The 26,529-nt window shown below is 46.8% G+C and overlaps 1 protein-coding gene across 1 annotated transcript in view; it reads left to right on the top strand.

Annotated features, from left to right (window-relative positions):
* Positions 1-26,529, top strand: part of LOC147691863 (nuclear RNA export factor 1-like) — a 964,523-nt gene that overhangs the window by 51,744 nt on the left and 886,250 nt on the right. The gene's annotated exons all lie outside the window — the stretch shown is intronic.

The raw sequence follows: 26,529 nt of genomic DNA on the forward strand, positions 1-26,529 counted from the left end.
AAAAGTTAGTTTGTCTTCCTACTCACCAGAAAGGGGAGTAGGACCTAAAAACAGCTCGCCCTCATTAAATTTAGCTCGCAAATGCGAGCGGTCAAGTGGAATTTTCTAGCCCTGCACCCTGATTTGTTACCTTTGCCTCAAATTGTAAAGCGCTCTGAGGATCAAGTTTGCGCTATATAAAACTTTTTAAATAAAATAAATACTACAGTGTATGTTGTCTAAACGGGCAGATCCTATATAGGTTAATATGAACTACACTACAACAACCGTGTCCCATATTTCAACGTTCAGTTCTTTTTCTCTGGTATGCCTGCAGGCTGTCTTTAGCAATTACGGTCTCTAACAGACGTCTTGCTTGTAGGAGAGTAGGATGTGCTTCTTATAGTTACCCACACTTTTTGCTGATGTCTCACTGTATTTTGACTTTAGTCTGGCTGGGGCCCTGCTAACCAGGATACCGATATGGTTATTACCGAATCTTAACGATTCGGTAATTGTTACCGAATATTTACCTACATGGCATTTACCGATTTGTAAATACCGAATCGGTAAAGTGCGGTATTTACCAATCGGTAAATGCCATTTACCTACATCTAGCCCCCAGACTCTGTCCCCTCTGCTTTCAGGTTCTTCTGTTCTTTGATCCAGGCTTGGATCACACCGGACACATTTCTTCTTCCCGGCAGTATTATTGTGTCTCTTGGACTCTAATCTCATAAAGAGATTAGTAGTGTGTGTTTAGAAATAAATACATACATTTTATATATATTCCTGGCGTGGTTCTCCTTTCATTTAGTAATTCAAGAGGTTATAATCTGGTGAACCAAGCTGCTTTGCACTACTTCAAGACTTAGCCTGAAGGCTGCTCTCCATAGCTACCACTAGGCTAGCTTTCAATTAATTATGTCTTTAAACCTATTCATCAATAAGGGTTGTTTGAACTGGTACACGATGCCCACTATAACTAGTGGACAGCATATACCAGGCCAACTTCTCACATTGGTGGTAGTGGTGGGATTCAACCTTGCTATTGCTTTACCTGATAATCTCTTTGAGTGACTAACTGAAAACCACTATAGGTACATAGGTACATATAAATCAAGTATAATAAATAGAAGAAGAATAAGTAGAATAAAGTAAGTTCTACTCATCTAGGAGTTGGGTCAGCAACAGGACCAGCACTCCCCTTTGACTCAACTCAAGAAAGTCTAGTAGATCCCACTAGGTTAGGTATGTGCACCACCTCCCTATACTAGTATGTCTTCAAGACCTGAAGCCAGTGGCTCCTTGTCATTCAAGCATGACCATCTCACATTCGTGGAATTGAGAAATATGTGTACAGCTAGGAAGTTGAAGACCGGGATGAGTGCAAACACTCAACGCCTCATGGAGGCTCTGCTGTTAGATGATCTCAGAAAGACCCCAGGGTCTGATGATGGTTTTGTAAGGCATTTTGAGTTTGTGGTGCTGATCAGTGCAGAAAGAGAAAGCGGCACTACTTTTTGCTTTTAATTCTCAGCATTGATTGTGGTTTTAATGTTGCTTTTTGTAGGGCTGTGATTATTTTTTAAATATACTTACTTTTGGGTAGGCTAAGGGGATGATTATCATATCTCCCTCCCGTTAGGATTAACTACCGCTCTCCTGATTGCGGGGCCCGTCCGTGCGAGCGGACCAGCCATTGTGGAGTTAGCGGTTCAGCTCTCTATGCTGGTTGGGCATAAAAACAGATGACGGCGCGAGCGCGCACCATTTGTAAGGCATTTTGAGTTCGTGGTGCTGATCGGTGCAGAAAGAGAAAGCGGCACCACGTTTTGCTTTTAATTCTCAGCATTGATTGTGGTTTTAATGTTGCTTTTTGTAAGGGCTGTGATTATTTTTTCAATATACTTACTTTTGGGCAGGCTAAGGGGGTGATTATCATACCTCCCTCACGTTAGGATTAACTACCGCTCTCCTGATTGCGTGGCCCGTCCGCGCGAGCGGACCCGCCATTTCTGGAGTTAACGGTTCAGCTCTCCACGCTGGTTGGGCATGAAAATAGATGACGGCGCGAGCGCCCAGCAGACGCGCCGAAGGCGCGCCTTAAGCAAGCCCGTCTGCACCTGTCCGCGCCAAGGACGTGCTCAGCGCCAGCCACGCTGCCTCTTCCTTTGGAGATCTTGAATCTGCTGTAGGTGGGTGCTCCATTAGGTACACTAGTGATAAGCTACGCTATATCGAGGAGTGGGGTAAAGATAAGGGGAGTATTAGATTTGTAGAATCAGCTTCACCGACCTCAGACTTCTGATAGATACATCTGCCAGTGGATTCCTCACCTTGTGAATATCCCCTTGCGTCAGCAACATTCGGAAATTCTTTTTGTAGCTTTGCGCCGACGTGGACGACGTCATAGAGGCACGCCATCGCACGCGACTCCGCTAACGTCACCGACACTACAATAGGCCCACGCCGGCGTGATGACGTCAGTTACCTTTTTTCTGCGTCGTCGACGCTAACGGTTTCGGGGTAGCTAATTAGTGACTTTGTTGCCTCTATCTTTGCTTTTCTTCTTCTTTGTTTCAACGCGATGTCGACAAAGAAGACCGGCTTCAAGCCCTGCAGGGAATGCGGAAAAATGATGTCCATCACGGACCCGCACGAGGACTGCATATGGTGTTTAAGTTCAGACCATGATGTGGATGGATGTTCGTCTTGTCGGAAGATGAACCCAAAGGCCCTGCGGGAAAGAGAGACCAAACTCCTGGTGGTGAAGCTGAAGGGTAACAAGGGAAGAAAATCTTCGAGATCTCATTCGAGAAGGGCGAGGTCGAGATCGAGGTCCAAGATCCAGATCTCGAGAGGAGTCGGCTTCGAAGTCCGCTTCAGACCATGCTTCGAAGTCGAGAAGGAGACATAAGAAGAGGAAACATGAGTCCCGGCGTCATTCCGGTAAGGAGTCGGACTCGAGGTCGAGGTCACCGAAAAAGGTACGTTCCAAGGTGGCCACGCTGGATGTCTCGGATCAGGAAGGTGAGGCTTCGCCTTCGGAGTTGCAAGCTCAGTCGCCGACTCGGGCTGCGAATCCGTCTCCGGCGCTGTCCCCGGCCCGAGAGGAGGAAGAAGTTCATTTGGATGAGGATTCTGCGCCTGTCGAAGAGCCGAACCCTCCACAAGACCAGCCTGAGGGTCTTCAGCCACCATTTCGACCAGCCTGAGGGTCTTCAGCCACCATTTCCAGCCCCAGGCCAGGACCCATCTGCCTTTTTAAACGCAATGTATGGTGTCTTTTCAAGGGTGTGGTACCCCTCTGGCGCACTTTCGGGTCCTATGGGTCCTCTGGCCTTCAATTTAGGAGTCCCCAACTCCTATGCTCTGGCTCCATTCATGCCGTTCATGCCGGCTCCGTCGCCGCAATGGTACCGGTGTCGCCCGCTCCAGGTCGACCTCGAGGGCAACCCACTGGACCTTCGGATTCGATACCGACGTCTGTCCCGGCTCCGTCGGAGTCGTTGGTGGATCCGGCAGCGAGGCGTGTTCAATCAATCAATCAAGATATTTGTATAGCGCGCTACTCACCCGGAGGGTCTCAAGGCGCTTGGGGGAGGGGGGTCCGCTACTGCTCGAACAGCCAGGTCTTGAGTTGCTTCCTGAATGAGAGGTGGTCTTGGGTCAGACAGAGGTGGATGTGGAGGGAGTTCCAAGTCTTGGCTGCCAGGTAGGAGAAGGATCTTCCTCCCATGGTGGCTCTTCGGATGCGTGGAACGGCGGCGAGGGCGTGGGTGGTCGATCGTAGCTGGCGGGTGGGAGTGTAGAAGGTCAGGCGGTTGTTGAGGTACATGGGGCCCAGGTCTTGGAGGGCCTTGTATGCGTGGGTGAGGAGTCTGAACATGATTCTCTTGCTGACGGGGAGCCAGTGCAGGTCTCTCAGGTGTCCGGAGATGTGGCTGTGTCGGGGGATGTCCTGGATGAGTCGTGCGGAGGCATTCTGGATGCATTGGAGTCTTTTCTGTAGTTTGGCTGTGGTTCCGGTGTAGAGGGTGTTTCCATATTCCAGTCGGCTGGTGACGAGTGCCTGGGTGACCGTCTTCCTGGTTTCGGTGGGGATCCATCGGAAGATCTTTCGGAGCATTTATTTATTTATTTACAGACTTGTAACGCGCTAGGAACTCGACTCCCTAAGGAGTATCTCCGCGCCTTTGGCAACATCTGTGAACAAAAGCCCTGACCAGTGTATAACAAATGCCCTGACAGAGCTAGTAGTTGAGAGTTAAGAGTTAAGAGTTGTCTATGGGATGTAACTGTCTATACATGTGAAGTGTACCTTGAAACCGCAATAAAGAAATTAAAAAAAATAATAATAATTTGCCTTCAAGCACTGTCTGGATTTTCTATTGAATGACCCCCTTGACTAAACTGTTCTTTGTTGTTACTTATACTTAAGGGGTTATTGGAATGCACTTATTTTTTGTGTATTACTATGCCACAGCATCATCCAATGCATTGGTCCCAAACATGTTGCTCTATGCATCCAAGAAATGTTCCATGCAAATGCTTATATACATCAGTTTTATTTGGATAGTGCGACATAGCACAATTGGTTGTGAAGGAGAGCACATACAGTCTTCAAATTCCATCCTTCCAGTGGTTTCTCTAGTGACTGTTCCCAAGGGCACATCCAGGTGGAAACACCATTTTTCAGCATCCTGAGGTGCTAAACAGTGGGGCAGAACTTCTGTAGCGATGCATTAGGATAATTCAAAGGGAAGCAAAAGCTTCCGGTGACACCTTGAATGAGCAAAAGCCATCTGGTGACTCCTTTTCATATTTCTGTGTAAAGAAGGAGAATAAGCAACTTTACAGCCAAGAGTTTACCACTGATAGATGCTGTTTGTAAACTTCCATTACTCATTTTTCATGATTCTCTTTGTCAGCCAATGACGTAACATCTGGGTGTGACACCAGGCAAGAGTCTAGTGAGCCATTGCTAGGAGCTAGGTTAACATCATGCATTCTATTAATTGCAACATCATGAAATTTCCACAGTGTGCTTACCAGCAGCTTTATGGCAAACAACAAAACATGAAAGCAGACTGTTGCAAAGTCATCCTGTGCCCTGGGCACCCCCCAACTATTTGCTGACTGATACTGTTGGTAACTGACTCTGACAGACCCTGGGCCCTGCCTAACCAGGCCCAGGGCCAGTGCTATGCTGCAAGAGACACATTAGAATACAGCTAAAACACCTACATACACTAGGGTACACATTGGTATGGTGGGGTACCCCTGTGATTGACATGATCTACCCTATAAGCCCCTAGTATATAATAGGGCAGGGGAATAGAAACTACCTAGAAGTCCCTTGGACCCTAGGGCATGGCAGTTTAGAGGCCAGCAGCTCTTTTTGCACTTGCATTTGTGCACTGCTGAAGCCTGAGGTCAGTTTAAAAGCAGCCCTGGGTGCCAGACCTGCTGTTAAAAAGTAAATTGTGCCCAAACTCGACTTTGGTGTTTGGGGCACTTACAAATGGATTACCTACAATGGTTTGACATGTTAGGGACCCCAGGGTCTCCCTTAGGTATCCCAGGATGGGGGGTCAGGTATTTATAAAGTAAACCCTTATAAAATGAGTTTTTATAAGCCTAGGTAAAGTGACATTTCACATTTCACTCCCCACATGCGTAGGATGTTGAAACATGATGAAGAGACGGCGTTGACTTGTCTGGTCTTCGAGAGGGAGGAGTCCAGGATGAAGCCCAGGTTGCGTGCGTGGTCCGTTGGTTTGGGTGCGCTGCCCAGGGCAGGGGGCCACCAGGAGTCGTCCCAGGCAGAGGGTGATTATCCAAGGATGAGGACCTCCGGCTTGTCTGAGTTCAGTTTCAGGCGGCTGTTCATCATCCACTCGGCTACGTCTTTCATCCCTTCGTGTAGGTTGGTTCTGGCGGTGGCTGGGTCGTTGGTGAGGGAGAGGATCAGCTGGGTGTCGTCGGCGTAGGAGATGATGTTGAGGTTGTGTTGGCATGCGATGGCTGCGAGGGGCCGCATGTAGACGTTGAAGAGGGTGGGGCTGAGTGATGATCCTTGTAGTACACCGCAGATGACTTCGGTGGCCTCGGATCTGAACGGGGGGAGGCGGACTCTGGGTTCTTCCGGCGAGGAACGAGGTGATCCACTCTAGTGCCTTCTCTTGGATTCCGATGTTGCTGAGGCGCTGCACTAGGGTGCGGTGGCAGACAGTATCGAACGCTGCGAAGAGGTCCATGAGGATGAGGGCCGCTGTTTCACCGTTGTCGAGCAGGGCTCGGATGTAGTCAGTGATACAAAAACATAAGATGGAAGGTGCACACAATTAGAGTCCAAAGGAAGAATAGTGTATTGTATATCTTCTTCTTTATTTAACAGTTTTTTTCAAATACAGGCACAGCCAACGCGTTTCGTTCCATTAGCCTTGTGGAACTTCGTCAGGGCTGTAAAAAGCGACAAACATATATATACATAAATATACATTAAAATCTTACACATACAAATTGATCACAATTGAAGACAAAAGATCCTGACCCAAAACACACATATTTACAATGTTTATATTTAAGACAAGAGGACAGACTAGAGACAATATGTATATACAAACAAACTTAACCCCTTCCATGCTAATGACAAGGTCAGCTCGTCATGCGTGTTACCTGCGCTGTGCTTATGACGAGCTGACCTTGTCATGAACAATGGGAATGAAGGATCTGCAGCACAGGAGGGGAAAACCCCCTAGCAGCCAAGGTGTTAATTATAAAAAATCCCCCTTTTTTTTGTGTATTATTTGTATGCAGCCATTTCGGTGACTGCATTCAAATTTTTTGGTTAGACTTTTTTTTTAAAAAGTGTATAGACACTCGTACAATGTAAAAACACCTATGACACCAAATATATTTACAAACATCATCATAAAAGGAGGGCTGGAGTAATTTGTCACCTGTTAGTGATACCCTGTCAATACTTGGGAAATTGCATCCAGTTAAAGAAGCATGGTGAGTGTCAAACATTTTTAGAAGTATGTTGACAGAGGTATATAACCACTAATACCAAGACACCTAAAATTACTATTGAAAAATTATAACAAATCCATTCGTAGGAGGAGGGTTCAGCAACATCATTATTTGAATAAGGGAATAATCTCAAGAGAGGAAGGGCACATTGCCAAGTTTACTTATAAGAAATATATCACAGCGGAGCCGGCTGTAAGTCAGAGAACAATAGCTACCATGAGTCAAGGCAATAATTAAAGATAGAAACTTACCGAATAGGTTCAATATTGAAGTTTGTCAATCTGTTCAAACCCACTGTGTGGATCAGACAGCAAATGGCACTAGTTCATCAAGGCATGTAACCTAGGGTGGAGAATAAAAGTAGCTTCACTGTCTAAAAAAGTGGAAAGGAAGCTCAAGAAGAAATACTTCACCACAAATATTCCAGAGAGGTGGGACACAGTCACTGATCTCTAGTAAACCATTCCTATAACCGCAACGTTCAAAGCGGAGAAACGGAACATATTTACTGTAAGCATAGAAGTAGCTTAACTGTTTGAAGAACTGGCAAGGAGGCTATAGTATAAATACCTCTCCACGTCTCTAGTAAACCATTGATATGGCCAAGATATTTTAAGCAGAGTAATAGGACATATACACTGGACTCCAACAGGTCTTTAGTAAGACATAGCTAGAATTCTTCCAACACAGTAGAACTATATTGAGTATTTACCTTCGTATATTCAGAGATGGTGTTCACACTGGATACGAGTGGGTAAGCCCAGTGGATATTCCAATGCTGAATCCAGCAATGTTCAGAATATTAGAGGACTCGGTATAATGATTATTCAAGGTTGTGCGAACGTTCGCCAGGGAGTCTGTTGCGTAAGAAAAAATATATAACAGGCAAAGAAGGGATGGTCAGATATAATAAAAATTAATAAAGTATAATAAAGCCCAGCTTATGCTACAGTTTTATTACATGCCCACCAAGTTAATGGTTACCATTTATTAGAAAGAGATAATTTTTTCAAGCGGGTTCCAGCCACGCAATTAAAAATGCAATATGCATCCGGACAAAATTACCTAATTTTCACAGGGAGAATTTCTTTCTTCTCTTTCTAATATCCAACTCCGGTAAGGGCATAAATAGAAGCTGCAGAGGACACCGGTCCATAGTATAACGCGGTGTTCGTGGTAATAACCACCGAGCACCTATAATGAAGGAGGTAGGCATATATCCATAATAAATACACCATAAGTGTTATTAAATACGTTTTTAAGAAGTGCCCATTAGTAGCAGGAATTGTAATCCATGTGGTTAGTCTAGCAGCAGTATATCAGCAACAAGAGAGGGAGGGTATGAGTAGACACTCCTGGACCCCGGGCTAATTCATACACAAACAACAAAGGAGTGACTAGGCACAAGCATTTGAAAAACAATAACCACGGTTCTCTTAACGTGTGGTGAAGGTTAAATAAATGAATAAATAAACCCCCATGGAAAGTGCTCTGTCTTTATCTAAGCTAAAATGGTGCTGCCAGTTCCGTTAGTATACCAACTGGTATGCCTCTCACCCTCTGGAGCTAGTAATCTACAGTGGTGAAGCTCTATTCATTTAGAAGGACCCTCACTCACCACTAGTTGGTGACATGCTTCATCATCGGGTCCCCGCTAGGGTGACCGAGTATCACCCTAGCGTGCTACAACGCCTGACTACAGCGGAGCAGGATGTGGTGAGTGGAACAGTGCCCAAATCAAAAAGTGACTAAACGTGTGGTGTCAGTGCAAATTAAAAAATGCAGAGGTTGTAACCAGATCAAAAAATTTTTAATGATGGCCAACCCGCATTGATTAAAAATAGTGAGTGGACTAGACAAGGTTCTGAGTTACGGAACCCCAGTCCTAAAAATCGGTCGACATGTTTCTGCTGTTTTATTGCATTTTGCTCAGCTTTCTTCAGGACCTAATAAATAGTCCTCCGGTGGTGTGCGCGCACTAAGGCGTACCCTCCCGGGAGGCTCTAAATGTGAAAATTAATAAAATTCAAAAAAACTGTGTGAAAAAAATAATAATAATCACACAACAGTTAACCATGTCATCTCATGCCATTTGCAGAAACAATCATAGCAACCTATGGGAGAAAAAAGGGACAAAGACAAAGACAAACAATGACACATAATTAGATCTCAATTGTGGTCCAATATCTCAGAATAAGCTGCATTAATGGCGCTGACTGGGTGTGTCATACTGGAAAACAGAGCCCATCCCAAGGTGACGGTGCAGTGTAATATCATTTCTATGAATAGGTGCCTCAAAAATCTAGATCAGCACCCAACATGCCCGACCTATTCTGCCGGTAAAATGCGGGGCAAATCGCATGTATATCCTGCTTTCAAATCAAGTCAGACTTGCCTCATACATATGGTTCATTCGTCCCATAGTATTATTCATAGTCGAGTGAAGGTTAAAACGTTCAGTTTTTAACGTCGTGTGTACAATATAAAACTCAGGGGCTTAGAACCTCTCCATAACGGAAAAGCAGCGAAAATGCTATATTTCTTGATTACTCACAAAAAGCGGGACATTAAGATGCCCCTTCGGTGAGGGTGGCGCGGGTGTACTTCACGCGGTGGCTTTCTGCAATGGGAGAGAGGTATGTATCAATTTCCCCACTGTCGAAAATAATAATAGTAGTAATAGTACGGAAAACCAGGGGCCCCGGGTGATTGTTTATCAGGTCGGGTGTCACTTACTTCTGCACTCGCGGCTCCCCGCCCGTGACCTGCTTTCCTGTCCAACCCTCCCGGAAGCGGTAGTTTCACCGGGAAACGAACTGTGTTTATTAAACGCCCTGGGCGGAACAGAGTACACCACGTGGGACGCCGGTAGTCACGTGGTGTCGTCTGCAGAAGAATTCTTAAAGGGATACAGCGCAAAAAGGGAGTTCCTGCTGCCATGCTTCGCGAGTTCGATCCCCCGCATGACTTCAGTAACCACATTGCCCTATAAGTGATATCAATATTCTCAAGTCAGCTGATTAATCAATTTTCATTATTCCAAAAAGGGTCATATGGAATATATAAAGGGTGATACTTATTATATCAAGGAAGCAGAGTATTAAGATGCTAAATACACAACCTGCATCTACACACAAGTGGAGCTATTAGTAATAATTTTGGTACTGCCAGTGCCTCCCTTAGTCGAACGCTCAACATGCTCCCTACATAGGTTTTTTGCTCAGGATTACTAAAAAAGGCAAGTTTCTCAGCTGTTAAATGACATAAGGAAACAGAACAGGACATGACAAACCACGGACATAGTGTAATACTCTATCTTCGCAGGACACTGCCCCATGGGATATCATCGTTGAGACCAACCCTATTTGTCCCAAGGCGATACACCCAACGTTGTTCACGTTCATAAAGTGACGCCTCAGACCCATATTCTTGATGTTCTAGAATGGTCCACTGTAAATCATTGGGGGTATGTCCCGCCTGTAGAAAGTGTACGGTGAGTTTTGTGGTCATCTTTTTACACCGTATATTACTTCTGTGTTCACAGATTCTGATTCTTGTGCGCCGTGTTGTCATTCCCACGTATTGGAGGCCACAACTGCACGTGATGAGATATACCACGTTAGTGGTGTTACAATTCGTATGACCACGCTGCTCCCAACGGGTGCCATCTGTCAAGTCTAGATATTTGGTATTGGAGGTCAGGTGGCACACGTTGCAATTGCCACAAGAAAAATGGCCTTTAACCGGTGGAAGGCCCCATGCGTTGAGAACGCTTGGTGTAGGAACAGTTGTCCGTTCAGTTCTGGGTCTTGTGTGGACCAGCGAGTCCTTCAGGCTAGTTGCTCTTTTATAGGACAATAAAGGTTTCTTCCAATCTGTTTTGTTACTGGTTATGATCCTCCAGTTCTTCATGATACTTTTACTCACTGCGTTGGACAGTGAATTAAAAGTAGTGACGCAGGTTAAAGGAATTTCCTCCTTCTCTTTGGGGGGATTTTCATCCAACAGAATGTCCCTCTGCTGGTTCCGCGCCCTATTGTGACTCTTGTCAATTATCCTCTGCGGATATCCTCTTTTTTGCAGTTTGATAGACAAAGCATTGGCTTGTGACTTGAAATCAGTGAGGTTACTGCAGTTGCGACGTATCCTTAGACACTGCCCATACGGGAGGTTTTCCCGTAGGGCTCTCGGATGGTAGCTGGTAAAGTGCAATAAATTATTTTTTGCAGTAGGCTTATAAAATGTCGTTGTCTCAAGCCGATTCTCCTTTCTCCTGATCTGGACATCCAAAAAGGTCAACTCATCTCTGGAATATTCATGGGTGAATCTCAAATGATCGTCAAGTCTATTCAGCCATGTGAAAAAATCCAACAGAACCGCTTCTTCGCCTTGCCAAATCACGAAAATATCGTCTATGTAGCGCTGCCACATAAGTATGTTATTACAGAACGGGTTCAGGGCACTCAGAATATGCTTAGCCTCAAAATCGAAGACATAGAGGCCCGCCACCGACGGGGCAAAGGTACTGCCCATCGATGTCCCCGTAGCTTGTAAATAAATCTTGCCATCATGTTCAAAGAAATTACGTTTCAGGGCAAGGGTGGCGCATTCCGTTACAAATACCTTTGATGTAGCATACTCCCAGGGTGTTCTCTCGAGGGCTTCCTTCACTACCTTGATGGTCTCATCCTGCGGGATGCAGGTGTATAGACTCTCAATGTCCATTGAGACAAGAAAGCATTGATCATCTGGTAGGGTAATGGATCTCAGTAAAGACAGGAAACTTTTCGTGTCCTTCAGATAGGTACACGTGGACTGGATGATGGGTCGCAAGAAAAAATCACAATATTTAGAAAGGGGTTCGAGCAGTGATCCTAGACCTGATACTATCGGTCTTCCAGGTGGGGGTAACTTCCGTTTATGAATTTTGGGTAAGATGTAAAAATAGGGTACCAGCAGACCTCGCGTCAGATATTACCAACCCTGGGTCTGTATGTTTGGATACTGTGGTATGCCGAGTCGTCTCATACGTCACTCAAATTACATCAACGAGGGTTAAGGGTTGCGAAAAAATCACATTGCGGGTCAACTAGAAATCCCTATGATAATACATATTTCACGAACATTTGGTTGCAAAAACAAAAAAACAAACAAAAAAAAATATCGCATTGCGGGTCAACTAAAATATCCCCATGATAGTACATATTTCACAAGCATTACCTTCTAGTGCCCTGGGCAATATACAATGTAACTAACCCGTCTCCCAAGCACGAGATCCGGTAGTGACTATTACCGCCCTAATTTGGTAAAGTTCCCAAGGAGATTTGATATGTTCGTAAAGCATTATTTGGGGCCATATGGAATGCCGGCAGCCCCCGCCCTCCCTAGAAGCGCACTCCTCAGTAAAGCATTATTTAGGGCCATATGGAATGCCGGTAACCCCCGTCCTCCCTAGAAGCGCACTCCTCAGTAAAACATATGCGTGTAGCCTCAAACAGATTTATGCCAAAACACGTGAAAGGAGCACACAAATTGCTGGCATCGTAACGGACCCCTTGGTTCCTACCTGTAGTCGGGTGCTCGATTTTCGTGTTCAGTCTCCTGGCGGCGTCCCGGATTGTATGCCAGATCGCCATCGCGCTAGATATGCGGAAGTGGAAGAGGCGGATACCTCCCACTTCCGTGTCAGTCCCGCCCATTGCTGCAGATCACGTGACGGGGCCCATATCGGCTTCACAACATTGGCACCAATGATAAAAACAAACCCCTTTCCCTTAGCCTGGTAACGCGCTAAAAAAGTGCTGCGTTCTTCAAACTTATTGTAACTGCTCACATATTAAAGCCCATGGCGGATTTCTAGTGGCTAAAAAGCCATGATATGCACATTACTCATTCCTAGCCCTGTTTTGTAATGTAGCATTTCCGATAAGGTTAGAACCAAGTTAAGTTTTCAAAAAGAATAGATTGGAAAGGGCCTCCAAGGAGTATCATGAAAAATTAAGGTGAAACGAATTAAATGAATTAAGTAAAATTGGCAATGTGCTACGAGTAAAAAGTCGGGTGTAATGCGTGAGGGATTAATGATATCAACTGATACATGTACCAACCACATTTATAAATTCATTACTCCCAGGATTTGCATATTACAGACACATTTGTAAATTCATTGATCCCAGAAGTTACATTCAATTAAGGAAATAATGTAATTCCCTGTCGGTGTTGTGCCCCATCTGTACCGCCCTTAGGCGACAAATCCATTTCGCTTCCCTCTGTCGGAGTGTCAGCTCCCGGTCCCCACCCCGGCTATCTTGTGGTATGTGGTCAATTCCATGAAACCAAAAGGTAAGATCTTCTGGATGTTTCTCCTGGTAATGTGTGCTGACAGGGTAACGTCCATCCTTACTGGCAATAGCCCTACGGTGTTCTTGAATCCTGACTTTTAGGGGCCGTACCGTGCTCCCAACATATATGTTTCCACAACTGCAACCCAGCACATATACCACGTATGGTGTGTTGCAGTTTATGAATTCAGTGATTTTATACGTTTTGGACGAATTGAAAGTGAATTCAACGATTTTGTTACGACCAAAGGTACATACATTGCATGAACCACAGTTGAAAAAACCTGTGGGTTTTGGTGGAAACCACGTCGGCCTGGTATTTGTCACATAACTCCTGCAGAGAGTATCTCGTAACGATCTCCCTTTACGATAGGTCACTCGAGGATTGTCACTGATTATGTCAGAGAGGCTGGGGATGCTTCTAAGGATTGACCAGTTTTTTTAAAGAATATTGTAAACCCTGTTACTGTTATTGTTGTACTGGGTAACAAATCTGACTGGACAATTTGATTCAGATGTGGATTGTGATTTGTTCCGTTTGGGACAGAGTGTGTCCTCCCGGTTCAGGTTTGTTGCTCTCATTGCCGCTTTCTGCACAACATTTCTATTGTAACCCCTCTTTAAGAATCTTTTGCTGGCTTCCTGTATATTGTTAGTAAAGGTGTCATCCTGGCTACAGTTTCTGCGGATTCTTACCATTTCCCCATACGGGATGTAATTGATTACTGATTGCGGGTGCGAACTTTCTGCCCTCAACACCGCATTACACGCTGTTTCCTTTCTGAAGAGAGTACTTTGGACGACATTGTCCTTGATGTAAAAATGTATATCTAGAAAATCGATGTCTGTCTTTCCCTGTTTCATCGTTAGTTTGACATTGCAATTGTTGTTATTCAGGTAGGAGTGGTAGCCTGCGAGTTGCTCACTCGTTCCAGACCAGAGGACAATGATGTCATCTATGTACCTCCCCCAGAACACAATGTGTTCAGTCCAGGGGGAGGCACATCTGCCCCATGCATGTTCCCGTTCGTACCATCCCATAAATAAACATGCGTACGACGGCGCAAATTTTGAACCCATGGCGGTCCCACAGGTTTGATGATACCAGGCGCCGTCGTGCAAAAAGTAATTGTTGTTGAGAATGATCTGGATCATGTCAAGTAGCATCTCATTATAATCATGTAACTCTGCTCTCTCTTTGTCAAGGAAAGATCGTACAGCAGTTCGGATGTAGTCAGTGGCTGCGATGAGGGCGGTCACGGTGCTGTGGTTGGCTCGGAAGCCGGACTGCGAGTGGTCGAGGGATCCGTTCGTCTCGAGGAAGGCAGCAAGCTGTCTGTTGACGGTCTTCTCGATGACTTTGGCAGGAAAAGGAAGGAGCGAGATGGGGCGGTAGTTCTTGAGGTCGGTGGGGTCTGCAGATGGTTTCTTCAGGAGGGCGCTGAGTTCAGCATGCTTCCAGCTCTCCGGGAAGGTGGCGGTGTTGAAGGGGCAGTTGATGATGTCCCGGAGTTGGGGTGCGATGACGGAGTCGGCCTTGTTGAAGACGTGGTGGGACGAGGTCCAGGATGGAGGCACAGCGCCTTATGGAGGAGCAGAGATATATGGAGTCACATCCTGATATGGAGGAAGGGGAGCTGGAGGATGACTGTTTTGAGGATCTAGCTGATGCTAGTGGCCTGGATTTTTCTCCAGGGTGGGAGTTACCTTCAAAGGACGTCCAGCCTTATCATGTGGTGATGAGGAAAGCAGAGGAACTTCTGCAATTGACTTTGCCAACAGTGGAGTTTAATTTCAATCTTCTTACAGAAGTTTTACATTCGCCCAGCTCTGTGGTGGAACCATTGCTTCCGTTTAATGAGCCTTAACGGAACCTATTTTGGAGGTTTGCAAAAAGCCTCTAACCGCACCTGCGGTTTCCAAGAGTGTGGTGAGAAGGTACAGGGTTGCGTCTGAAGACCCTGCTTTTCTGGCGTCTCATCCTTCTCCTTAAAGTCTGGTCATACAAGCAGCCTGTTCTAAAAAGACTGTGAGTGCGTTTCCTCAAGTGCCCGGTGATAAGGATGCCAAGAAGCAAGTTCAGGTGGCTAAAAGGACATTCTCCTCTGCGAGTATGGCGTTGAAGTCAACTAATGCCACTTGCCTTATGGGGAGGTATGTACATGCCCTTATGGATACTATGCGTACTTTGGCTCCTAAGATCCCTGATGACAGCAGGAAGGATTTTGAGGAGGTGTTATCAGACGCACAGGCAGCGGCATGTCAAGTGATACGAAGCGGATTGGACACTGCAGACTCGGTGGCACGTATCATGGGCACTGCAGTTGCCACAAGGAGATCGGCTTGGCTAAAAACTTCAGACTTTTCAGCAGATGTTCAGGCTGCTTTGCTGGATCTGCCATTCAATGGATCTGGTCTCTTTGGCAAAAAGGCTGATACAGCCTTAGAAAGATTTAAGGACAGTAGGGTTACTGCCAAATCTTTAGGGCTTCAAGTCAGAGGTTCTACAGCCAAGAGGTTCAGAGGCTTTGGACTCTCTTCCTTTCACAACTATCGGCAAGGTCAGCAGCAGCAGCATCAGCAGCAGCAGCAGAACCCTTTGTACAAGACATATAGGGGTAGACAAAGGGCTCGACCCCGAGGTCGTCAAGCCTCTTCCTCCTCTACCTCCTCCAACCCCCCAGCCTCTGAAAAGCAGCCCTAGATCCGCCATTCAGGATCATGTGGGTCCGGTGGGGGGTCGGCTTACCTACTTTCAACGGGATTGGGAATCGGTTACATCAGATCTTTGGGTTCTCAATCTCGTAGAAAAAGGGTATGCCCTTCCCTTTCGGGAATTCCCTCCCAATTACCCTCCTTGCCAAGGTTTTTGCCTACAGGAGGAAGTTCTGACCTTGTTGAAGAAAGGCGCGCTAGAGGTGGTTCCAGAGCAGGAAAGGGGTCAGGGATGCTACTCCCGGTATTTCCTGATTCCCAAGAAGGATGGCAGGCTTCGCCCTATCCTGGATCTCAGGGTCTTGAATCTCTATCTGAAACAAGAGAAATTCAAGATGCTCACCCTTGCACAGGTTCTTCAAGCGCTGCTGGAAGAAGACTGGATGGTGTCGCTCGACTTGCAGGATGCGTACTTTCACATCCCCATCCTGAAGTCGCACAGGAAGTATCTCCATTTTACGGTGGGATCGCAGCACTATCAGTTTGTGGTCCTTCCTTTTGGAATTACTACTGCGCCTCGAGTCTTCACCAAGGTGATGGCAGTGGTGGCAGCACATCTCAGAAGGTCGGGGATTATTTATTTATTTATTATTATTTATTTGACTTATAAGCGCACTGTCACCTTGCAGGCATCCTGGCGCTTACTGGCTCAAAGGGGCGGGCGAGTCTCGGGCGAGACGTGACAGAGCAGTACAATTACTTGGGAAACAGCCAGGTTTTGATCTTTCTCCTAAAAGGGAGAAGTTCCCTGGTTTGCCTAATCTCGAAAGGGAGAAGATTCCATAGTTTGGCAGCGGCCACCTCAAAGGATCTACCCCCTACTCTAACCTTCCTAAATCTAGGCACCTTCACCAGCCTAGCTGCTGAGGATTCCAGTATGCCCCTATTTGGACGACTGGCTGATCAAAGCAGAGTCGTCAGAGAAAGTGCTCCAGCATCTGCAGGAGACAACTCAGTTGTTGTACCGGTTGGATTTTTCAATAAATGTACCCAAGTCTCACCTGGTGCCCTCCCAGCGCAACCTGTTCATAGGTACTGTACTGGACACAACTGTATGTCGTGCATTCCCTCCACCTCAAAGGATTCGCGACATACAGGAAATGATTCCTTTATTCTACAATGGAGCGGTCGTTCCAGTCCTGAAGGTCCTTCGCCTGCTCGGTCTGATGGCTTCCTGCATTCTGTTGGTCAACCATGCACGCTGGCACATGAGGGCGCTCCAGTGGTGCCTCCGCAGGCAGTGGTATCAACACAACGGAGATCTCAGGGAGTCGGTGAGGACCTCCAGAGAAACTGCGGCGGATCTGTCTTGGTGGAGTGTGGAAGGCAATCTGTCTCAGGGAAAGCCTTTTCATCTTCCTCCTCCGGTGGCCACAGTGATAACGGATGCATCCACTCTAGGGTGGGGTGCTCATCTGGGGGATCTGGAGGTCAAGGGTCTTTGGTCGCCAGAGGAAAGGTTGCTTCACATCAACCTTCTGGAATTGCGGGTGATACGTTTGGCGCTCAAGGCCTTCCTCCTTTCCCTTCGCGGTCTGTCGGTACAAGTCCTGACGGACAACACGACTGCGATGTGGTATATCAACAAGCAGGGAGGAGTGGGGTTGCAGTGTCGCTGCAGCGAGGCTCTGCGCCTCTGGTCCTGGGTTCAGGACCATCAGATTTGTTTGATGGCAAATCATCTGGCCGTGGTTCTGAACGTGCTAGCATACAGTCTCAGTCTGCAGTTCTCGGCTGACCACGAGTGGAGGCTTCACCCGGAGGTGGTTCGTCACGTCTTTCGGACGTGGGGAACTCCTCAGGGGTACTTGTTCGCCACTCGCGAGAATGCTCACTGCCCTTTCATTCTGCAGTCTCCAGTATCCGATGCAAGGAGCCTTGGGGGACGCGTTTCAGTTGAGTTGGGGAAAACAACTCCTTTACGCGTTTTCTCCCATACCTTTGATTCCTCGGGTTCTGAGGAAGGTTCGCCAAGACCGGGCCCAAGTTATTCTGGTCGCACCGGATTGGCCAAGAAGGGTGTGGTACACGGATCTTCTCAACCTCTCCTCGTGTCCTCCACTCTGTCTCCCGTTCAGGGCAGATCTCCTCTCTCAGATGGAGGGGTAGGTTCTACACCCCCACCTCCAGACATTACACCTTCATGCCTGGAGATTGAACGAGGCAACCTGAATTCCTTTTCTCTCACACACGATGTGGTGGATGTCATATTATCGGCTAGGCGTGACTCCACTAAATTCATTTACTCTTACAGATGGTCTAAATTTGTCTCTTGGTGTGGGGAGAAGTCTGTTGACCCTTTGAAAGCCCATTTATCTGATATATTACAGTTTGCTCTGTCTTTGGCGCAGCAAGGGTTTGCTGTTGCTACGGTAAAGGGATATCTTTCGGCATTGTCAGCATTTCTCTGTTTGCCGGACCAGCCGTCTCTTTTCAAATCTCCTGTGGTTTTGAGGTTTCTGAAGGGCCTCACAAATAAGTTCCCTCCAACTCCTTTTATTGTACCTCAGTGGGACCTAAATCTTGTCTTAAGATACTTGATGGGTTCTCCCTTCGAACCCTTGCACAAGTGTCCCATGAGGCTTTTGTCTTTTAAGACAGTCTTCCTGGTTGCGATTAATTCGGCAAGGAGGGTAAGTGAGGTTCAACCTCTTAGTTCCAAGCCTCCATTCTTGACCATTCATGCTGATCGAATGGTTCTCAGGACCAGGGCTGCTTTTCTCCCTAAGGTGGTGACTCCCTTCCACCTAGGTCAATCTATTACTCTTCCTACCTTTTATCCTCCCCCTCACCCTTCCAAGGAGGAGGAGAGACTACACCGTCTGGACCCCAAGAGGGCGGTGAGTTTTTATCTTGATAGAACTAAAGACTATCGAATAGATGACCACCTCTTGGTTGGGTTTGCTGGCTGCAAGAAAGGAAGAGCGATACATAAGAGGACTCTTTCAAGATGGATCATCCTCTGTATAAAGATCTGCTACTCTTTGGCCGGTAACGATCCTCCAGAGGGTATAAGAGCTCACTCTACTAGAGCTAAGTCTTCGACATCTGCACTTTCAAGAGGTGTGCCAGTTGAGGACATTTGTAGAGCGGCGACTTGAGCCTCCCTCCACACTTTCGCAAAGCATTATTGCTTGGACACTGAGGTGAGGAGGGAGGGCCACTTTGTGCACTCTGCCCTACAGGATTTTCTGGTGTAGAGGAGTGGACTCCCTCCTCCGGGAGTGGGGACTGCTGTGGGACTCTATTCACAAGGTGAGGAATCCACTGGCAGATGTATCTATCAGAAGAACAAGTTACTTACCTTCGGTAACGCTTTTTCTTGTAGATACAGTATTTGCATGTGGATTCCTCAATGACCCACCCGCCTCCCCGTTGTCCACTCTTCTATACTAGAGTCACTGTAATATATTTGCTTTATTTCAAATGTTTTATTGTATTTGTTTCACACTGTGTGTGTTACCTTGACATTTGTGTACTGTGTATATTACTACTGTCGTTGGTCCGTCCGTGTGCCTCGAAGGCACAGAAAAAAGGGCAGAACTGACGTCATCACGCCGGCGTGGGCCTATTGTAGTGTCGGTGACGTCAGCGGAGTCGTGTGCGATGCCGTGCCTCTATAACGTCGTCCACGTCGGCGCGAAGCTACAAAAAGAATTTCCGAATGTTGCTGATGCAAGGGGATATTCACAAGGTGAGGAATCCACAGGCAGATACTGTATCTACCAGAAAAAGCGTTACCGAAGGTAAGTAACTTGTTCTTTACGAATAAAGATCTGCTGTCCTGCGGGCTTTTAAATGTAAGATCTTTGCCCAAACATTGAATAGAAATCCAACTGTTGCTGGATCATCATGGTTTGGATGTTCTGTTTATGACGGAAACCTTTGCTCGTCCAGAGTGTGATGTTGACTCGGGTCTGGCTTGCCCGCCCGGTTATAAAATTTGTCATAAACCTAGACAGGGTGGGAGAGGGGGTGGGATTATGGTGATCTATAAAGATTCTTGGGATCTGGTCACTATTGACATTAACGAGGCTGAAGTATTTGAACATTTAGGCTTTGCCATTAAAAATGTTCACGCCCATGTTTTGACAGGGATTATTTGCTATAGGCCCCCTGGGGTTTTTTACGGTGCTTCAGCAGCAGTCACTGCTGGACATTTTTACTAACTTGGCCACTGTTCATTGTAGACTGGTTATTCTGGGAGATTTCAATCTTTGGTTGAACGGATCCCTTGATTCAGGGTACTTCAATGTTCTTCACTTGTGTGAGGGTCTTGGCCTTTTCCAGTGGGTGGCAAAATCAACCCATAAGGGAGGCCACATACTGGATTTAATCTTTGCTGAAGAGCATCATCTTAATATTATGGAAATTCTGCCTTTGGTCTGGCCAGACCATTTTTTGTTTGATTAAATTTGCAGTGGACATTGCTAATCATACCTGCCGAGTAACTGGTGTTGGTAGAGACTGGAAGGAGCTTCTGAGCAAGCGGGGTTTAGCCCCTCTGTTTTCGGTAGATGACTGCTTTTCGGCAACTAAGCTGGTAGGCGAAAATTATACCTCCCTCTGCGCGAAGATTACGACAGTTTTAGACTTATTCGCACCGCTAAAAAATCATAGAACGAGGGGCAGACCATCGGCTCCATGGTTCAATGATAACCTAAAAAACATGAAAATGGATTGTAAATGTGCAGAGAAGACGTGGAGACTGGGTTACTCTGAAATGGGCAAACACACGTGGAGATCTAAGATCATGTGTTATAAAAAGGAGATATATAGGGTTAAGACAGAATATTTTTCTAACATGATTCTTAATGCCCCTAACACCTCCAAAAGTATTTTTAACATTCTGAATAGTCTTACTAACCCTGAGTGCACAAAAAAGCAGATACTCCCTTCCCAGGAACTGTGTAATAACTTGGCTAAGTTTTTTCATGTTAAAATTAAAACTATTATTGATGAGTTGGGGGGGGGGGGAAGTCAGCAAGTGGTTCTTTAAACCACTGACACCGTGGGTTTCAGGGATACGGGGAAGAGGGGTAATGATGTTTTTATCACCTTCCCAGATAGCATGAATGGTAATTATTTAACCGAGTTTGCGCCTTTGACCTCTGAAGATTTTTGTAAAGTAGCACGTGGCATTTAATCAGGTTCCCCCTTAGACCCCGTACCTCATAAAATTTGGAATGAATTCGAGGCAGAATTGTTTCCTACTCTGCAGTTAATTTGTAATCAGTCCCTCAACAGTGGGGTAGTGCCATTGCAGTGGAAAAAAGCTTAAGTGACTCCTTTGCTCAAAAAGCCCTCCCTGGACCCGGAATGTCCTAAGAACTATAGGCTGATTTCTCTTTTGCCATTTCCGGCCAAAATTGCGGAAAGAGTGGTCAGTAGGACGCTCTCCAACCATCTTGAGCAGCATAAATTGCTGGAGGGGGCTCAGTTTGGCTTTCGGCCTGCTCATGGTACAGAGTGGGCCCTGGTGACCGTGATGGACGAACTTCGGATGCGGGCAGACAGGGGTCAGGCAGCTATTCTTATTCTGCTTGACCTGTCTGCCGCGTTTGACACGGTCAATCATGGGACTCTGTTGAGAGGTTGGGGAGGTCGGGTGAAGGGCTGTGCTCTTCAGTGGTTCCAATCTTTCCTCACGGGTCGCACGCAGGCAGTGTCTCTCCCTCCTTACCGATCTGATCTGATTAACATCACACATGGTGAGCCATAGGGTTCGGCAATCAGCCTGATTTTATTTAATATATATATGAAACCTCTGACTGCAGTCATTAAAGAGCATACAATGAACATCATAAACTATGCCGACGACACGCAGCTTATTCTCTCCTTGGAGGAAGAGCAGTCTACCTCATTGGAGGAGTTCCATTGTTGCTTGAGTGATATGGCTCTGTGGCTGAAGGGTAATTCACTGCAATTCAATGCATGCAAGACGGAGGTGCTCTTCTGCTCTGCGGATAGGGTTTTCTCTGTGTTGCCCAGCAACTTCTGGCCCAGTGATATGTCAACTGCAGTGAGACCAGTGGATACGGTTCGCAACCTGGGCATCATGTTTAATAAAAAGTTGACTATGGAGGCTCAGGTTACTAGAACGGTGGGTAGCTGCCTTGCAATTATCAGATCTTTACGTAAGATGTTTCCTTTATTACCCCCCCCCCCAGGCACGGGCATTAGTTACACAGAGCACAGTCCTGAGCAGATTGGATTATTGCAATGCCCTGCTGTTAGAATCTCCAAAATTTCTTTTGGATAGACTTCTTAGGATTCAGTCCATCGCAGCCAAACTTGCCCTGGGCTGACCCAGAAGGTCCTCTCGGGCCCTGGTAGAACTGCATTGGCTCCCGGTGGGGCAGAGAATTCAGTTTAAGTCCCTCTGCCTAGTGTTTAAAGCCCTGCACGGGCTAGGCCCTGTCTCGTTGCAGAGGAAATTTGAGTGGTATGTTCCAGCCAGAAACCTCTGTTCCGCTTCGGCGAGATTAGTGAAGACCTTGAGGTTTAGGAAAGTCAGAGCGGGTGGCAGAACCTTTACGGTGACCGCTGCCAGACTGTGGAATGGGCTCCCTCTGGAACTGAGACAAGTTAGTGATCTCCTTCTTTCAGAAGAAGACTAAAAACATAGCTGTTTCCGAAAATTTAAGGGCTGTATTTTTGGGTGGTTTTCCCACCCCGTCGCTCTTCTGCACGTTTTCTCTACCACGTACTCTGAGTTTGCCAGCGCCAGGATGCCTGTTAGGGGATAGAGCACTCTAGAAATGAAATAAATAAATTTACAAAAAAAATAAATCAGGCAGGCAGGTTGGGGGGGCAGCAGAAGAGGAAAGGCCAAGAGGTGACCGCACCTAAGACCAGGACTCTGAAGCTGACCAGGAGGATCAAGATGATTCTAACCTGGAAAATCCAATCCATCCTGAAGGTGAGGGAAAGGCCTCAGTGGCCCTCTCTATACCCCACCTGGAAGGGTTGGTGGTGTGCCAAGAGGATCAAGATCGCCTTTTCAGGAGTCTAATCATTCTGGTACATCTGTAGGAACCTCTGTCTCTCATAGGACCATTTCCCCTCACCAACGAGAGCCCTCTAATGAGAGAAAGTGCAGACTGCTTGAGTTTGAGAAAGCTAAGCTTAGGGTCAAGAGAGAGCAGTTGGCATTAGATAAGCAATCCCTGGAGCTCAAGAGAGCTTCACACAGATGGGGGCTAGAGCCCATGGTGGCAGCAACAGTGTCCCTAGATGTAGAGATCATACTCATGACCATAGGAACCTGAACAAGATTGTCCCTCCCTACCAGAGTGGGGATGACATCCACAAATGGATAACTGCACTGGAAAGGGCCTGTAAAGTACAGAGAGTCCCTCAGGAGCAGTGGGCAGCAATCTTGTGGCTCTCCTTTGCAGACAAAGGTAGGGACACACTCCTCGCTGGTAGAGAAGAAGATGCTGACAATTACAAAGTCTTGAAGAGAGCTCTGATTGATGGGTTTGGCCTAACCACTGAACAGTACAAGTTGAAGTCCAGAGATACCCAAAAGGTACAGAGACTGGGTTGATTTTGTAGATTGTGCTACTAAGGCTCTGGAGTGCTGGTTACTTGGCAGTAAAGTGTGTGATTTTAAAGGATTGTACAATTTGATTATGAGGGAGCAGATCCTTAATAATTGTCAAAATCAGCTGTTGCATCAGTACCTAGTGGACTCTGATCTGACCTCTCTGCAAGAATTGGGTCAGAAGGCAGACAAATGGGTCAGAACCAGGGTGAGGCAAAAGGTTCAGAACCAAGGTGGTGACTCCAAGAAGCAGGATTCCAAAACCTCTGATGAGGGTGGGGACAAGAATAAAGACCAGAAGTCTTCTCAAGGGCCCCAAAAATCTGCATCTGCTGGGGAGTCCCAATCTAACAAAGGAAAATGCCAAAAGAAACCATGGTGTAAAATCTGTAAACAGAAAACCCATTGGACAAGTGATTGTAGCAAGTCCAAAGACTCAACTCCAGCCAGCATTGCCCCCAAGGCAACTGTTCCCCCTAGTTCAGCTCCAAGTGGTGGTACTCCGAATAAGGGTGTAGTAGGGTTAACCCTGGGTTCTGAGGTGGACTCTGGCCTAGTCAGAGTTCCAATTCAGGCTGTACTGATCTGTGATGGAGGCATAGATATGCCCTCATTTGTGAGTCCCAGTAATCTGGGCAAATACAGACAACAGCCTTTGATTAGGGACACAGGAGCAAGTGTCACAATGGTGACAAAAGATCTTGTAGCTCCTGAGCAGATCTTACTTGGTGAAATGTACCAAGTGACCGATGCTAGCAATGTCAGGACAGACCAATCCCTGGCAGTTGTTAATTTCTCCTGGGGAGTGGTAACTGGCCTTAAGAAAGTTGTGGTAAGTGCAGACCCCCCTGTTGAATGCTTGCTTGGCAATGATTTGGAAACTTCAGCTTGGGCTGAAGTGGAACTCAGGACTCCTGCAGAAAGGTTGGGAATACCTGCACATGTGTTTGCTGTGACCAGGTCACAGTCAAAAATGTTAAAAACGGAACAGGCCCTGGATCGCGAAAGAATGGACCAGGTGCCTCCCAAGAAAAGGAGCAGCAGGGGTAAGGCAGTGTCTTCCCCCCTGACTCAGGAAGCAGATCATTCTCTTGAGGGAGACAATCACTGTCCTGCAGAAGGAACTGTCCCAGATGAGCTTGAACCTGATCAGGTTGCGTTCTTCGGGACAGGGGGCCCTTCCAGGGCAGATCTGAGCCAGTAGCAGCTGAGCTGCCCTTCTCTTGAACCCCTCAGAAATCAAGCTGCTGATGAGGCTGCTGGGAAAGCTAGTGGAACACATAAGATATATTGGGATGATGGACTCCAAGCCTGGTGCCTCCAGGAGGTTGGGTATACTTCTGAAGTTCAGGGGCTTCCTATTAACACTAGCCCATGATATTCCCCTAGCAGGTCACCTGGACCAAAACAAGACTTGGGACAGAATTGTCACTCGCTTTCATTGGCCTCACATGTCTGAAGACCCCAAGGAGTTTTGTCGTTCCTGTGTCACATGTCAAGCCAGTGGTAAGGCAGGTGGTACTACAAAGGCCCCCCCCGATATCACTACCTGTGGTGGGGGTTCCCTTTCAGAGGGTTTGGATTGACATGGTTGGTCCCATGGATCCTCAGACAGCATCTGGGCACAGGTTTATACTGGTGGTGGTGGACCATGCCTCTAGGTACCCAGAAGCCATTCCCCTTAGGACCACGACAGCACCTGTGGTGGCAAGAGCCCTACTTGGAATCTTTTCCAGAGTGGGTTTCCCTAAGATGGTAGTATCAAACAGAGGTGCAAACTTTATGTCTAGTTACCTATCTGCTATATGGAAGGAGTGTGGAGTAAATTACAAATTTACTACCCCTTATCACCCACAATGCAATGGGTTAGTTGAAAGGTTCAACAAAACCCTCAAGGGCATGATCAAAGGTCTCCCAGAAAAACGTAGGTGCAGATGGGACATACTTTTGCCCTGCCTTCTCTTTGCCTACAGAGAGGCTCAACAGAAGGGGATTGGGTACAGCCCATTTGAGATTCTGTTGGGACATCCAGTGAGGGGTCCATTGTGTCTAATGAAGGAGGGATGGGAGTTATCTCTCAAACCCCCTAAATAGGACATTGTGGACTATGTACTTGGTCTCCGCTCCAGGATGGCTGAGTACATGGAGAAGGCAACTAAAAACCTTGAGGCTAGCCAGGAATTACTAAAGGCCTGGCATTACCAAAAGGCTGTGCTGACTGTTTACCAGCCAGGGCAGAAAGTATGGGTGTTGGAGCCTGTGGCCCCAGCAGCCCTCCAAGACAAGTGGAGTGGCCCCCATACAATACTCAAGCAGAAGGGTTACCTACCTGGTAGACCTAGGAACTCCCAGGAGCCCCCCTAGGGTGCTACATGTCAACAGGCTCAAGCCATATGTCGACATGGCTGACATGGGCTTGCTCATGGCAACTGATGAGGGACAGGAGGAAGAGAGTGATCCGCTTCCTGACCTGCTGTCTCAGAACCCGGATGATGGATCAGTAGATGTTGTAGCATTGGCAGGCAGCCTCACTGTCCATCAACAAACTGACTGCAGAAAAGTACTCAGCCAGTTTAGACATATGTTCTCACTGACTCCAAGTCAGACTATTTGGTGCACTCATGAAGGGGACTCTGGGGACAGTCTGCCTGTTAAAAATAAGATTTACAGGCAGCCTGATCATGTCAGGGACTGTATCAGGGCTGAAGTCCAGAAAATGTTGGAATTGGGAGTTATTGAACCCTCAGATAGCCCTTGAGCTAGTCCAGTAGTCTTAGTGCCCAAACCTCACACCAAAGATGGCAAGAAAGAGATGAGGCTTTGTGTAGACTACGGGGGTCTCAATGCAGTCACTAGGACTTATGTCCATCCAATCCCTAGGTCAGATGAGCTTATAGATACTTT

This window comes from Lissotriton vulgaris, chromosome 9 (assembly GCF_964263255.1).
Source record: "Lissotriton vulgaris chromosome 9, aLisVul1.2, whole genome shotgun sequence".
In the NCBI taxonomy this organism is placed as follows: Eukaryota; Metazoa; Chordata; class Amphibia; order Caudata; family Salamandridae; genus Lissotriton; species Lissotriton vulgaris.